The sequence below is a fragment of the Cnephaeus nilssonii genome (genome assembly GCF_951640355.1).
Source record: "Cnephaeus nilssonii genome assembly, chromosome: 1".
NCBI classification, from domain to species: Eukaryota; Metazoa; Chordata; class Mammalia; order Chiroptera; family Vespertilionidae; genus Cnephaeus; species Cnephaeus nilssonii.
Window position 1 is genome coordinate 64,625,303 of NC_137072.1, and position 17,174 is coordinate 64,642,476.

The window sequence follows — 17,174 nt, forward strand, 5'->3', positions numbered from 1 at the left end:
AGGCGAGCTGGGGTGACCCCGCGGCGCCCGGCAACGCGCCCCGCCCGGTGCCTGATTTCCTCTGGGTTGCGATCGCGACAACTCAGCGGGTGACTCACGGAGGCCCTGGGGGAGTAAGGATCCCGGCGAGCGTCCCGCACTGCACCACACCAGCCGCCGTGGGAACCGGCTCCGGGCAGAAGGCTGTACTGGCGGCTGGCGGCGCTCCGCCGCCCGAAGCCCTATTTCTGCGCGCCGCCCTGGCCCCACCTCCTCCGCCACCCAACCCGGAGCACCCGAGCTGGACAGGCTCCGGGAGCGTCGCAGCCTCCGGGGCGTCCTCGTTTCGTCCCCTTGCCCCGCCTCCCCCGGCACTCTCAGCGAGAATCCCTTGAGGAGCAGGGTTTTCATCTACAAAACGTTAGCATTTTCTCCACCACCCCCAAACGAACGACTACGTGCCCGGGATGCCTGAGAAGGTCTTGTTGGTGTGGGCGTAAACCAACTTCTGGCAAGGACTTTCGGGGAGAGCGAAATGGTCAGAGCGCTGCGAGCTGCCGCTTACCCCGCTCCCAGGTCTCCCACACCTTCCCCTCCGTCCCCAGCCGAGCTGAGCTTTCTAGGGCGGCGTGAAAACTCTCTCCACGAGTCGCCTACACCACTCAGCTGCTGTCTCCCTGGCACAGACATTTTTCAGCTGAGGCTCGCTCTCTGCCTGGAATAAGAATCCAACCACAGGTTCCCTGACTGTTCACCCAACACTCCAGCGCGCTGGGAGCTGCAGAAAAACGCCAGGCGGACGCAGGCCTTCACCTAGCTGACAGCGCCTCCTGGTCACTATCCCCGCGCTGCTGCCTTGCCAGCGCTGATGAGAGCAAGGATGGCCAAAAGCCTATGGGTAGGTACTTCGCTGCCGTACATGCTTCTTAGAGACCTGATCTGATTTTAAGACGGAACCTGATAATCCGGATGTTGGGGGTGCAGTAGATAAGAAAATCCGGCTGCCCAGGTTTCCCAGACCATCACTGAATGGGACCCAAATCTCATACAGGTCTCTTTCCGGTGTTATTTCAATCTGGAAAAACCAGGAGGGCCAGCAAACTGAATGCAAACTGCTGATGGCAAATACTGCGGAGAAAGTTGCCCATCCCCAGGGCGTGGAGGAAGTGGGAAGCCGAAGGGAGGAGGCCAAGGAGGAGAGAAGTCAAATTGCCAAGAATGTAAATGTTTGTCCTCAGCACCTCCTGCCAGTTAGGTATCATAAACCCCCTTTCCCACTGAGAAGGGGAAAAGGATAACTTGGTCATAAAAAAAAAACAAGTTGTGAATGAAGACGTTCAAGCACTTGGTTTCTCAAAATTAAACGTGGTCTGCCAGTTTACAAAAACAAGGACAACACGATTGCCGAAATCTTTCAAAACCAAAGTACACACACACACACACACACACACACACACACACACACACAAATACATACGTATAGAACCAAAGGACCAGGACATAATTTAAGCATCCGAACCTTTTCAGAAGCCAAGGGTCTATTGTCCAGAAAGATCCGGAGTTGGTGCCCCTTATCATAAATGGCCAAGTTCCAAGATCCGCCCCACCAGCACTCCTGTATACCTGTTCCCTCTAACTCCTTAAAGTCCCTTAACCTAGTCCAGTGAGCAAGATGGATTTGAGGCACCATTAGATCTCCCACCCTCTCTGTTGGCACCTTCTCAATCAATAAATCTCTCCTTACTCCAAACTCTTGATGTTTTGAGTTTTGGCCTTTTGAAGCATTGGGCTTATAAACTTTGGTTAGCTAAGATATTGAAAATAGAAAACCTCATCCTGCATTAGGGAGGGCCTTAAATCTAAGGTGGTAAGTGTCTTTAAAGAGAAGGGAAGAAAAGACATAGGCAGAAGGCCATGTGAAGACTGAGGCAGTGAGTAGAGTTATGCAAGCCCAAGCCCAGGAACCCTGGGGCCCTTGGAGGGAGCATGACTCAGCAGACACCTTGATTTTGATAGGGGGGGACCTATAAACTAATAGATAGAGCACCTGAATTAATCTAAAAAGTAAAAATAAAACTTTTCTTAAAGTTTCCTTTTCAAGGCCTGTGTGAAGCGATTGAGGAGGTGACTCAGCTGTGAATCCAGCAAGCAGAACTGAAAAGCAGGGCCAGACCTACCCACCAGGAGTCAAAACATTATCTCATCGCCTGATGACTAATTACAGTACCCCCAGGTCTGCACGCAGCTGCATTCCTTCCCAGCCTCACCCTAGCCCCTTCCCCTATATACTCCTGTCCCCTGCACCTGGCTGGAAAACAGGATTTGATGCTTGTAAGCGCCCTGTCTTCTTGGTTGGCTAACCTTCTCAATAAATGCCTACTATGATTCAACCCTGCCTTCATTATTGGACACAACTGGGGGTTTCCCTATAACAATTTCAGACTGGGCTTCAGAAGTGAGAGAATAAATTTCTGTGGTTTTTAATTCTGTGGTCATTTGTTAAGACACCCCTAGGAAACCAATACAGTAAGTGAAGGGAGTTCTAACTGCAGGAAGGCAGGGAGGATCCTACCTAGGTTTTCTGGGAAGAGCCTACAGGAGAGCAGAAGAGAGAGGTGAAACAAGTGAAAAGAAGCAGAGGAGCTGCCGCCATTTCTTCTCTTCCTCCTCCCTCCATCATCACTGCCAAAGTGAGCTTATCTGGGCTGTCCTGTGTTTCAGGCGAGAAAAAGATGGAGAGCTTTTGCACTTGTGCCAGGCTGCCATCTGCTCTCTGCACAGAGCTTTGTCATTCACAAAGCAGTTTAAAACACAATCGCATTTGACCCTAAAAAAGAATCCATTTTACTTACTGATGAGAAAGCTGAAACACAGAATGACTACATGAACTGCTCACATTTGTGTGTCTGTGCTGGAGTCAATCTAAGACTCCAAATTCCACATTATTACCATTCCACCACTTTATGGATGGTCTGAAATTAAAACTTCTTAACTAAAGCCAAGTCATGATGCCCAGCTGGTGTGGCTCAGTGGACTGAGCGTCGTCCCATGGACCAGGAGGTCATGGTTCAATTCCAGGTCAGGGCGCATGCCCTGGTTGTGGGCTCTATCTCCAGTAGGGGCATGCCGGAGGCAGCCAAAGGATGTGTCTCTCTCATTGTGTTTCTGTCTCCCTCTTCCTTCCTCTCTATCTAAAAAGCAATGAAAACATGGAAAATTAAAAAAATAAATAAAAGCAAGTCATGGTGAGGAGTCTTCCTTGACAAAAGTCAATCTTTACTTTAACTGAGCCTGTCTATTGTCTATTTATGGGTACTATAACAAACCTTTGAGATGTCAGAGTAATTTCTTTTTGCCAGACCCCTCTGGGCACAGTCACTACACCAGAGCAAGAGACCACTGAACCCCTCATTGTTATTGTTATCAGGTCAATTGTTAGCTGCTAACTATTCTATTCTCACCTTTGTAAAAGAAGCTCATCTGTATTCCTTTTACTTTTTATCCAATCCCAGAGATGATTCCCACCACCACCACCACTACCCCACCCCACTTTGCTTTCCTAAGAGAACAGTCCCTTTGAGAAAGACTGGGAGACAGATCAACAGTATAAATGTTCTGCAGTCCTAAAGAGGACCCAGTATCCGCTTCTTTCAAGTGGTTCTTAGTCTGTAAACTGGCTCTCAAGTTTGGAAATTAACTGAGGAACTGTGTCTATTTTTTGTAATTCAAGTTGGACTTCTGTTGACCAAACCTAATAGAAGTGAGAATTTAGTAGACTGCCCACCTATTTCTTTTGATCACCTAGACAAAGCCCCAGGTTTTCCTTGAGTCAGGCTATTCTGATTACTGCTTTGGCTCCGCTGCCCATTACAGTCATCATGCTCACCTTGTCTTTGGCAATTAAGTGCAGCCACTTTTCCCCTGCCTTCTTTGATGCCCATTATCCTCATTGCAAGTAGGGATCTCAGTTCATTGGTAGCAGTTGCCACCGTAAATTCTGACCTACAAAGAAGAACAGCCATAGAGCTCTTCAGGGATACTGGGGCTCAACGCACAAATTTCTTTCTCACAGTTGAGGTAAAAGGTATGTGTCTTTGGACCTTCCCAGGATGAATGAGCAGGTCTTACATGATATGTATTCCACTGTAGCATTTCAATCTCCCTACACCTTTGTCTACTTTCCTCCATTGGACATCAAGGTAGTTCTGGCATTTCAACTTAATTTAGTGTAGACCACTGTTGGAGCCATGTTTCAGACACTAAATCCAGAATTTCTTTTTAGCGGGTCTGTGATAGGCAGTTAGACAGACGTGAGCAGAGCAAGGATGATGGGCCAAGTACAGAAGGTCACCAGGGTGGAAAAGCCCCAGGTGCCTAGCAACAGACAGTCAACTGTAGGGTGGGACCTCGCCCCCATGGTTACTTTTCCTCCCCTAGCGTTTCTCTGGTCGTGCGGTTTGGACTCCTGACTTTTCCTCCCTAGAGGTAACATCTATACCTCAGTTGTATTTCAGCTCCAGGCCCAGATAAGCAACAAAACCAGCTGACCTCAGGACCGCTGCATTGAATAATGACCCCCTGCCCTGGTACTAGCCAATCAATCAGTGGAGACCACAACCCTGAAAGGACACACCTGGAAAACTGCTGAATATTCTATTGAGATCTTCCCCTAAAATCCTTAGGACAGAGGACCAAGTGTGCTCTCTCCTCTCCTCACTCCCAACATATCTGCTCCTTTTTTTTTTCCTTTCCCTCCCCTCCACCCCCACTCCTGGCTCCTCCACCCACCCCAGCCTACCTGCCCCAGGCATGTTACCTTTAGCTTCCTCACTCTGAGGCTTTAAGAGCCCTTTCATTACCTCCATAACTTGTTTCCTAAGCTCATCTATCCTAGGAATTACTTCTTCTACCTCTGTAATTTACAAAATAAATGTTCTCCTACCATTTGGGTCTTGACTCTGAATTCTTTCCTAGCTAGAAACCAAGTACCGAGGTTGCTGAACCCAGATTTGGTCTGGCCCCACCAGTCCAATACCTGGTGCCATTCCCACTACCTACAACAGATCCACTCGGTACATTTTACCTGATCCAACTTTATATTCTTTCTGCCATGCTGTCAAACCCTTAATATCCATTCTCACTCATATTCCCCCAGATTTCTGCCTGGAGAACTTGGAAAAATCATGCATTTCTTCTGTAGCATAGTACACCTCCTCATGGGTCACACTCTGTACCTGACCCTTCAAAGTCTGCTTGCTGGGACTTAAATTTAATTACTGATTTAAAAGCAAATAGTGGTAGAGGCAGGTCCTGATGAGAATCAACAGTGTCTTATAGAGTGAGTCCCTGCAGATTCTTCAGGCAGAGGTAGAAAGCTGCTTCTACTGACAAAGAGGGCTCAGCGGAATTTAGGGGTTCAAGGCTCTCAGATCATCCAGGTCTGCCCAAATGTTCCCATATCAATGTTCAGGATCCTGTTCCCAATCCATGCCCTCACTTTTGTGTTGTAATTCAGCCACTCACAGGATAAGACTGTGGGTGAAAGGGGCCACATGCTGACCTCACAAGCTCAGGGAAGGCCTGCATAGCAGTCTTGCAAACTCAGAGACCTAAAGTAACCACAAAGGATGATCTGAAATTAAACTTTAACTAAAAGCAGTTATGGAGGGTAGTTACATCCTAGGCTGGTATCTTCACTGACAAGGTCAACCTTTACCTTAAATGAGCCTATCTGTCTTTTTGCATCTATAATAACATACTCTTGAAATGTCTGGGTAACTTGTAACTTCCTTTTCCTGGACCCCTTGGGGCACAACCTAATATGCTGGGCACCAGGACAGAGACCACAAATTCCTTCATTGTTATCATGTTAATTGTTCCTACACCCACCCATTTTACTTTTTATCCAATCCCAGGGGTTCCCCCGCCCCCCTTTGCTTTCTCCCACCTCTCTAGTCTATCACCAATGGATTTCAGGTAACCCACCTATGTCCCTTTCTTTTGATTGCAATGTATAAATACAGATGTAACCTGCCCTTCTCCAGAGCAGTATCTCAATTCGTTGAGGTTCTGCTTTCCAGCATATGTCAACAGTTTGGCTCAAATAAACTCACAAAAATTCTTTACAGTTTTCTATGGTTTTTTTATGTTAACAAGACACTAGGTTTGTATTTTAGAATCTTGGCTTGTGACTATAGGTGATAAGGGATTCTTTCAGGGAAATATAGATGCTTTCAGGTCATTTATATGGACCAGACCTCAACCTGAGAATTTGAAACGCTGAGTTCACACTGTCCTTTCCCTACTACTGAAGTGCAGTTAGGAACAACCAGCCAATCTCAATATATTCCTTAGTTTGATTAAAATGTTCTAAAATAGCAAATAAATGGTCAACCAGAATCTTGCCTTCTATTGATATTGAATAGGAGTATCCAATGGCCCATTTTGTGTTATCTCTTACCATATCATGACATAGACTACCAGTGCCTTCATTACCACTGAAAATAGTCATTAGTGCCTTTAAATCTAATCAGATTAGAACGCCAACTCCAGAAAACTCATCCTTAAGATTCTGGTCCTCTATAACCACTTCCACTAGCAAAATCTCAGTCAAGGTTACACAAGAGAAGCAGAAGAGTGGAAGATATTTATTAAGAGATTTGCTACAAGGAATCACTTATGTGCTTGTGGGGACTAGCTAGATATAGCTGAAATCCATAGCACAGGCTATCAGGAAGGGCAGGCTGAAACTCAGGCACAAGGAGCTGCAGTCCACAGGTGGGGTATCTTATTCTTCAGAGAAACCTCAGCTCTGCTTTTAAGGTTTTTGGACTGATTGACTCAGGCCCACCCAGATTATCTAGGATAATTCCCCTTAAGGTCAACTGACTATGGACTTTAATCACTTCTACTAAGTAACTTCAAAGCAACACCTAGATTAGTGTTTGATTGAGTAACTGAGGACTGTAACCTGGCCAGGTACACACATCAGAAAAATCATCAATCATGTGTGAGAGAATAGGGTGAAAAAAGAAAGTAACATCTTAGTATTACTACAAAATTAGTTGCAACTTCATGCACCATCTGAAAGGGTCTCGGGACCTCCAGGAGTCTCTGAGCTATACTTTGAGAACTACTGACCTATATAAAAGGTCTGCATAAAAGTATTTATCCAACAAAAAAACAATTGGGAAAAGAGGCACATTATTTATAGTAGATTGCCTCATACCTCAGGCCTCATTTGACTTATGTGAATTAAATTATATGACTAGAAAATTAAAAGAGCAGAAATGAAATGGTGGCCATTCTACTCATGTAGCATTTTGAGATGGGAAACATAAATCAGCGTTTACTTGAGACATCTCAGTTCTTGGGGGAAGGGAGAAGGTCTCTCAAAGTGTGAATATTTCCCCCTGCTGAGTGTGATATATTTAAAGCTAGAGTGCATATTTTCAAACTGCTTACCCCTTCAAATCAAGCAACTACATCATCTATGCTCAGTCCAAAAGCAATGAATCTATTCCAGTACTGGTGGGAAAACTGACACGGTGAGAGGTAGCCTATTGGTCTCCATGATGGAAAGTTCCTAGAGAACTTGTTAAAAACGGCTTTGACACACCCAAGTTTTTCTTTATGGATGGGCTTAGATCCTAACTCTCGGATCCAATATGTGACAGAACCTACAATCTGTCATAGGCCCTGATATGTGAACCTACTCTAGCAAGTGTCCAAAAATAGTAGTGAGGACTAATGGTGAAAATTTTTTATCCCAGAGAAAACTGTTATGCTATAGTGATATGGTCTTTTTTTAAAAAATTGAATTTATTGGGATAACATCCTATATATATAAAAGCGTAATGTACTAAATATCGACCGCTCGACCAGTCACTATGACACTCACTGACCACCAGGGGGCAGATGCTCCTACCGGTAGGTTAGCGTGCTGCTGGGTCCCTCCCCGGCCGGCTGGCCCCCATTGGCCCTGATCACAGGCCAGGCTGAGGGACCCCACCCATGCATGAATTCATGCATCAGGCCTCTAGTTGGTTAATAAATTTATATAGGTTTCAGGTATACACTTCCATAATACATCATTTGTATATTATATTGTGTGTTCACCACCTCAAGATAAGTTTCCTTTCATCACCATTTATCTCCCCTTTACCTTCTTTTACCTCACCTAATATAGTGATATATTCAATGCACACTTGCTGAATTGAACAGATTGTCCCAAAAGGGCAAGAATGCATCTTCAAAGAGGGTATACACAGGGAAAGGAAGTCTCTGACCAGAAAATCCAGGCTGCCCTCTTCCCAACCTATTTATTCATTGATTATAAGTAAATCAGTAGTCAGAAATGAGAGGACCCTTACAAGGATCCATAAAATGTTTTTTAGAAAATTTGAATAGATTGCCCACATATTAAAAAAGTCAAACTAAAATTAGGATTTCGGGGTTCTCCTATAATCAGGCAACACTGAGCTCACATTCCTATAAGACATAACCTTTCCAGTATTATATTCTCTCCATTTTTCTCGAGGTATTTTGTCATCATTGGTGTATTTCTTATAGTAGAATAGAGTTGAGAGGAAAATGACATGTACTTTGTACTTAAGTACTTACCAAAATTTTTTGCCCTGGACAGTGTTCTCAGTGGTTAGAGCAGCGGCCTTCCCACTGAAGGATCTCAGGTTAGATTCCTGGTCAAGGACAATCAATGTGTATCTCTTACATCGACGTTTCTCTCTCTCTCTCTCTCTCTCTCTCTCTCTCTCTCTCTCTCTGTCTTTCTCTCTCTTCCCCCCTCCCTCCCTTCCACTCTATCTAAAAGCAATGAAAACAGATCCTCAAGTGAGGATTAACAACAAACAAAAAAATAAAAAGAGAGAACAGTCAAATTTATCCCAGGATTAGTCTTGGAGTCTTTCCTTCTGCAAGTTCAGAAGTTAAAAACTTTTTCAAATCATGAGTGTTGCCTTTTATTAATGGATTGCTGTCACCACCCTGTAATATATGGTGCTAAAGTTCACTTCTGCGTTTTGAGCAGTGAGCAACTAGCTGACAACAACAATTAAATAGAAAACAACCTGGTGACTAATCAGTAGCTTCAGTGTACTCTGGCCTCTGTTAAAAATACAATCTCTTCAATACCATGATGACTGTTATAACACATTTCTATTATTTATGTTGCTTCACCCATTACTCTTATTTGTCCCCTCCTGGTATCTCCTCCCTGGAGTCCTGGGGAAAAACACTTCCCTCATCAAACTAGAGTTAGTTGAGCAAAGCTTAAAGTAGATAATGGTGTCAAACACTTCCCAGCGTCATTTCTATGCTTCAGTTATTTCCACTATTATTATTATTCTTTTTTTAACAAATGATAACTTTTTTGTTTTAATAACATTTAAATCCACCAGGTATTGTTCTCAGTAGAAGACTAACATTTGAGGCAGGACCTCAACATAAATGCAGAGAAAATTGGTAACCAACCATGTCCATGAATAAACAATCAAGTGAAAGGAGTCCCCACCCCCACCCCCACCCCCAGTGCTTCTCAAAGTGGAGTCCCTGGAACCATGGGGAACACAAACATATTTCAAGGGTCCCTAAGTCCTCTGTGAGTAAGTAGTGATCATCCATTCTTTAAATTCAATATTTCTTAGGTTAGGGTTTATAAACATCTTCTTCAAGATCTGAGAATTCTCTGGGTTGAGCATCCCAGGAAGGTGATGATATGGTTTTGAATATGATGAATTTAATACTAGAGGAAATGTTCTTTGGAACCAGGAAAATCCTAGCCTGAGTCTATCACTAAAGACCTTACAAACCAATGGTTCACCTACACATGTGCATTGAATGAATTAAGGAGAACATCAGCTTGCTTATTGACTGAAGTCTCAGCCTCTTAGATTTTCCTATTGACCTGCCTTTCCAAAAGTGTGTCTGGGGGGCTTTTTCCCTGTTACTCCTACCTGGAATATACCGTGACCCAGTCTCCACAGCACTCCCAAAGCCAAAGTCATGCAGAGATTCTGCAACATTGCCTAGGATTGAGCTACCCTGATGAGGCAAATCCCTCCTGTAAAATTCCTATGGGGCTAGAGAGGGTGAGATAACATAAAAAAAAGGGGATGGACCCACCATTTCCTTAGTGTGACCATCTCCACTTAAGATAGCTAAAATGGCCCTTGGTTTTAAGATTTAAAAACCTGACTTGGTCAAGCTTTTGTTGCCAGTTCATACTAATCAAATTTATAGGAGACTGAGCTATAAATCAGAATGCTAAGTGCCATGTGTAATACTGTATATATTTTGCTGTTGGCCAGAAAATCTTCAAAATATAGTGCTTCCTCCTTCGCTGTGTCAACGGGATGGAAGGCCAAAGTCACAATCAAAAGAAATGAGAGTATACACCAATAATGAACTCACAGAAAGAGAAATGGAAAAAAAAATCCCATTTACCATTGCACCAAAAAAATTAAGATATCTAGTAATAAACTTAACTAAGGATGTAAAAGACCTGTATTCAGAAAACTATAGGACATTGAAAAAAGAGATAGAGGAAGACATAAACAAATGGAAGAACATACCATGTTCATGGATTGGTAGAATCAATATCATTAAAATGTCCATACTACCCAAAGCAATCTACAGATTCAATGCAATCCCCATTAAAATACCAACAGCATATTTCAAATATCTAGGACAAACTCTTCAAAAATTCATCTGGAATACAAAAAGACCCCAAATAGCTGCAGCAATCCTGAGAATGAAGAACAAAGTTGGAGGGATCACAATACCAGATATCAAGCTATATTACCAAGCCACGGTTCTCAAAACTGCCTGGTACTGGCACAAGAACAGACATATAGACCAATGGAACAGAACAGAGAATCCAGAAATCAACCCAAGCCATTATGCTCAATTAAGATTTGACAAAGGAGACAAGAGCATACAATGGAATCAAGACAATCTCTTCAATAAATGTGCTGGGAAATTTGGTCTGATACATAGAAAAAAATGAAACTAGATCACCAACTTACACCATACACAAAAACAAACTCAAAATGACTAAAGGACTTAAATGTAAGATGGGAAACCATAAAAATCCTACAAGGCTCCATAGGCAGCAAAATAGCAGATATATGTCGTAGCAATATCTTTACAGACACAGCTCCTAGGGCAATGGAGACTAAGGAGAAAATAAACAAGTGGGACTACATCAAAATAAAAAGCTTCTGCACAGCAAAAGAAACCATCAACAAAACAACAAGAGCCGAGACCGGTTTGGCTCAGTGGATAGAGCGTCCTCGGTCTGCGGACTGGAAGGTCCCAGGTTCGATTCCGGTCAAGGGCATGTACATTGGTTGCGGCCACATCCCCCAGTGGGGGGTGTGCAGGAGGCAGCTGGTCGATGTCTCTCTCTCATCGATGTTTCTAGCTCTCTATCCCTCTCCCTTCCTCTCTGTGAAAAATCAATAAAATATATTTTTTTAAAAAACAAACAAACAAACAAAAAAAAAAACAAGAAAGCCCACTGCATGCAAGAACATATTTGCCAATGATATTTCGGATAAGGGTTTAATCTCCAAAATTTACAGAGAACTCATACAACTTAACAAAAGGAAGATAAACTATCCAATCAAAAAATGGGCAAAGGATCTAAATAGACACGTTTCGAAAGAGGACATACAGAAGGCCGAGAGACATATGAAAACATGCTAAAAGTCACTAATCATCCAAGAGATGCAAATAAAAAAACAATGAAGTACCATTCACACCTGTCAGAATGGCTATCATCAACAAATCAACAAAGTGCTGGCCAGGATGTGGAGAAAAAGGAACCCTTGTGCACTGCTGGTGGGAATGCAGACTGGTGCAGCCACTGTGGAGAACAGTATGGAGTTTCCTCAAAAAGTTAAAAATGGAACTCCCATTTGACCCAGTAATCCCACTTCTAGGAATATATCCCAAGAAACCAGGAACACCTATCAGAAAGGATATATGCACCCCTATGTTCATAGCAGCACAATTTACAATAGCTAAGATTTGGAAACAGCCTAAGTGCCCATCAGCAGATGAGTGGATTAAAAACCTGTGGTACATCTACACAATGGAATACTATGCCAGCTATAAAAAAGAAGGAACTCTTACCATTTGCAACAGCTTATTTCGAGAGCATTATACTAAGCGAAATAAGCCAGTCGGAGAAAGATAAATATCACATGATCTCACTCATATGTGGTATATAATGATCAACATAATTTAATAAACAAGAATAGACCCAGAGACAAATGGCGGGGGGTGGGGGGCGGTTAGAGAGCAACCAAAGGACTTGTATGCATGCATATTAGCATAACCAATGGACACAAACACAGGGGCAGTGGGGGCTTGCCCGGGGTAGGAATGGCTGGGGGGGGGGGGGGTCAATTGGGGATAAAGGAGACTTATATAAAACTTTAGACAATAAGAAAAAGAAAGAAAGAGAGGAAGGAAGGAAGGAAGGAAGGAAGGAAGGAAGGAAGGAAGGAAGGAAGGAAGGAAGGGAGGGAGGGAGGGAGGGAGGGAGGGAGGGAGGGAGGGAGGGAGGGAGGGAGGGAGGGAGGGAGGGGGGGAGGGAGGGAGGGAGGGAGGGAGGGAGGGAGGGAGGAGAGCAAGAGAACTGTATTAGTACCCAGGGTTCTTTCATCCAGGGCCAGGAGAAACCGGGAGCAGATGACTGCTGTGTGGCTAAAGGATTACCGACCACCACCTGGCCCCTCCTGGTGTTACATGGTATCCACCCAAGCCAGCCTCTCTGGTTTCTCTCTCTTCCTGATTCCACCTGGAATCCTGCCTTCCTGCTTTAAACAGGTTTCTCCATAGTCAGCGAGGTCAGGTTTCTTTCATATTAGTCATATTCTGGTCATTCTTCTGAGAAATTTACTCTAGTCACCTTCATGGGTGTTCCTCACATCTCTTTGGTACATTTACTAGTCTTTTTAAAAAAAAATTTTTTTTTTTTTTTCAGAAAAATGACTTACTATGCTGTTTAATTCATCCCTTAAATCAGCTTGGGGGGAAAAAGTGAGAATAAATTATCAAGAAAAAAAAATGAGTAAAGAAATAAATATATATATTATTTTCATTCTCAAAGGATGTTCTTATTTCCAAATTCTGGTCTTACTCTATACTCTGTATAATGACTTTTTAAAAATAATCTAAAAAAGTCCATTCATTCAATAAGCAAATGAGGGAATACTATGTATGTAGATATTATGATACTATGTATATACTATGTGTGTAGATATTATGATAAATCTTGGAGATTTAAAGAAGAATTAAATGACCTGCTGCTAGAACAGCGGTCGCCAACCTTTCGGACCTCACGGACCACCGGTTGGTGACCGCTGGTAAGCAACACAAGTTCATCGTCTCACAGTTCTGGAGAGCGGAGGTCCGAATGCAGCAGGGCCGGGCTGGTTCCTTCTGAGGGCTGTGAGGAAGTCTGTTCTGGGCCTCTTTCCCAGCTTATGGTGGTTTGCCTGCAGTCTGGCGTTCCATGGCTTGTAGACAGATCACCCCATCTCTGCCTTCACCTTCACATAGCGTTCTCCCTGTGTGCATACGTCTCTTTACATGGCATTCTTTTATAAGAACACCAGTCATACTAGGGTAGGAGCCCACCCTATGAGGTAACTTCAGTTTCCTCATCTCTAAAATTTGGATAATAAAAGCACTTATTTTATAATCTCCTGTAAAGCAGTGGTTTACAAACCGGAACACTATCAGGAACCACTTTTATCAAAAAAGGCAACGCCTGCCCTGGCCGGTGTGGCTCAGTTGGTTGGAGCATCGTTACAAACACCAAAAGGTTGGGGTTTCAATTCCTGGTCAGGAAACATACCTAGATTGAGGATTCTATCCCCAGTAGGGAAGCATAGGGGAGGCAACCAATCAATGTTTCTTTCTTACATCCATGTTTCTCTCTCTTCTCCTTCCTCTCTCTAAACATATCTTCAGGTGAGGATTTAAAAAAAAGCAATGCCTGGGCTTCATCATTGGTGATTCCCGTTCATTAGCTCTGTCCTGAAGCCTAGGAAGCAACCTTTTCAAGGTGCTCAAGGGGTATCAGGTGTCAGCTGATGGGCATTTGTGCCAATTCAATGCCAACAGGAATCCCCAATTTGGGGTGTGGTGAAGAAGAAACCTTATCAGTAAAAAAAGCTCAATTGTGATACAGCACAGCTATGGAACAGCTGGGTTAATTTATTGCTTTGGGCTTCAGATTCTGCATCAGTAAAATGAGGGAGATGCTTGGAGACTGTTTTCACTGCTTTAATTAATGTCTGGCTTTGTTTATCTCTGATACATTCTAACTCTTAATTAAGTTATAAGTTAGAGGCTGAAAGTAAATGATGAATTAAAATCAATAATGTTACTAATGTTAAATAGTGTAGGTTCTTACAAAGCCTGATTCCTCCATACTTACGCTCCCCAGGGATTGCACTTGAAGTCTTAACTCCTTTAGTGGACCTAAGTTCTGACCAGCCTTCTTAGCATTTCAGACGATTTCCCAGTGCTTCATATATTTCCCATGTATAAGGCTGCTTCTCTCAATCACCTCTTCATTCTTTTTGGTTTACTGGAAAGGGTATAGTGCTGGGAGTCAGGACAGGATTAACAGTTCATTGCTGTATTATTCACATTAGTCAAGGTATGGAAATAACCTAAGTGTCCCATAAAAGGATAAAAGGATTTAAAAAATTTGAGACTCTGCCCTGGCTGGTTTGGTCAGTGGATAGAGCGTTGGCCTGCCATCTGAGGGATCCCGGGTTCGATTCTCGTCAAGGGCATATGCCCAGGTTGTGGGCTCAGTTCCCAGTGGGGGGCGTTAGGAAGGCAGCCAATAAATGATTCTCATCATTGATGTTTCTGTTTCTCTGAAATCAATAAAAAATGAGATGACTACATATAAAGTACATGATTTTCTAATCTCTTTGTTGTATATCTGTAACTACAACAGAATAATATTGAATGTAAACTGTAATTGAAAAATAAATTTTTAAAATGTGACCTACACAAACACACACAATGGAATATTATTTAGCCTTTAAAAAGAAGGAAATCCTGCCATTTGTGACAACATGTATGAAACTGAAGGACATTATGGTAAGTAAAATAAGTCAGGCACAAAAAGACAAATACTGCATAATCTAAATAGTTGAACTCAATGAAGCAGAGTAGAATGGTGATTGACAGTGGTTGGGGAGTAGAAAAAATGGGGAGATGTTGGTCAAAAGGTATAAACTTATAGTTATACAAGGCAAATAGGTTCTGGAGATCTAATGTACAACATGGATCCTACAGTTAATAATACTGTATCATATACTTGAAATTTGCTAAGAAGGTAGATTGGGCCTAAAAGGGCAGTCGGACATCCCTCTCACAATCCAGGACTGCTGGCTCCCAACTGCTCACCTGCCTGCCTTCCTGATTGCCCCTAACCACTTCTGCCTGCCAGCCTAATCACCCCCTAACCACTCCCCTTCCAACCTGATTGATGCTTAACTGCTCCCCTGCCAGCCTGTTTGCCCCTAACTGCCCTCCCCTTCATGCCTCGTCACCCCTAACTGCCCTCCCCTGCAGGCCTGGTCCCCCCCAACTTCCCTCCTCTGCTGGCCTGGTCACCCCTAACTGCCCTCCCCTGCAGGCTTGATTGCCCCCAACTGCCCTCCCTTGCAGGCCTGGTCTCTCCCAACTGCCCTCCCCTGCTGGCCTGATCGCCCACAACTGCCCTCCCTTGCAGACCTGGTTCCTCCCAACTGCCCTCCCCTGCTGGCCTTCTTGTGGTGGCCATCTTGTATCCACATGGGGGAAGCCATCTTGTGAGTTGCAGTGATGGTTAGTTTGCATATTACTCTTTTATTAGATAGGATAGAGGCCTGGTGCACGGGTGGGGGCTAGCTGGTTTGCCCTGAGGGTTCCTGGATCAGGGTGGGGGTTCCCTTAAGGCATGGGGTGGCCTGGGCGAGGGGCCTGTGGTGGTTTGCAGGCCAGCCACGCTCCCCGGCAACCCAAGCGGAGGCCCTGGTATCTAGGATTTATCTTCTATAATTGAAACTTTATAGCCTTGAGTGGAGGCCTGGGCCCACCAGGGTGTGTGGGAAGCTTGGCTTCCTCCATTGCTGGGGAAACCCAAGCCTCCTGCTCACTCCGTGGCCACAGCCATCTTGGTTGGGTTAATTTGCATACTTGCTCCTGATTGGCTGGTGGGCATGGCTTGTGGGTGTAGCAGAGGTGCAGCCAATTTGCATATTACTCTTCTATTAGATAGGATAGATTGCTTCAGAGTAGATCAGTATCAGCCCTTTCCACCTGAGTCCTATGTCAGGTTATATTTACATCATTCTTTGAACCCACCTAGTTTCTTTTAATGAAGAAAGGAACAAATTATCATTTTTTAAAAGTCTTCTTAAAACAATTCTATTGTTTGTATGGGTCCAGTGTTCAGGCTTTTAATAATCGATCTCTGTCAGTTATGATTCCATTCAGTCAATGGCATTAGTCCACTGGTCCTTTTTTTAACTTTTTGTTCTTGCTTATTTATTCGTTTTTATTGAATTTATTGGGATGACATTGGTGAATAAAATTATACACGTTTCAGATATACAATTCTACAATGCATCATCTATATACTATATTGTGTGTTTACCACCCCAAGTCAAGTCTCCTTCCATCACCATTTATCCCCTCTTTACCTTCCTCTACCTTCCCCCAGTCCACTGGTCTTAATTAGTAATTGCTTCCTATTGAAGAATAATGTCATAAGACAGGAAAGTCTTCCTAAATATGACACATTGGACAGAAAGATTAAGGGCATGAATAAAAGTTAAAACACAAGGTTTTAAAGCTTCTGTATTAAAAATAATTACCTTAAACACAATTAAAGTTAAAAACCATCTAAGAAAAAACCACTTTCAGTATTTGACAGACCAAAAGATAATTCTTTTAATATATATTGATTTAACAGTTAAATCAATAAGATATAAAGAGCAATAGAAAATGGGCAAATATATATATTGAGATAATTCATAAGAGAACAAACATGTCTCAGCCTCATGAGCAAAGCAGTACCAATTACATCAATTGAAATTATCTAAGAGAAAATTTGTGACCCATAACATTGGCAGAGATTCCATTTAATGCCATTTCAT

At 43.2% G+C, this 17,174-nt stretch overlaps 1 protein-coding gene across 2 annotated transcripts in view; it reads right to left on the reverse strand.

Moving 5' to 3' along the window:
- Positions 1-12,675, reverse strand: part of GPAT3 (glycerol-3-phosphate acyltransferase 3) — an 82,910-nt gene extending 70,235 nt beyond the window's left edge. The window contains exon 1 of one of the 2 annotated variants that reach the window (XM_079766702.1): positions 12,653-12,675. The gene's annotated coding sequence lies outside the window, so the exon portion shown is untranslated. Of the gene's footprint in view, positions 1-98; positions 318-12,652 lie in introns of those variants that run through there. The other variant, XM_079766701.1, reaches the window with a different exon arrangement.
- Positions 12,676-17,174: the final 4,499 nt, after the last annotated feature.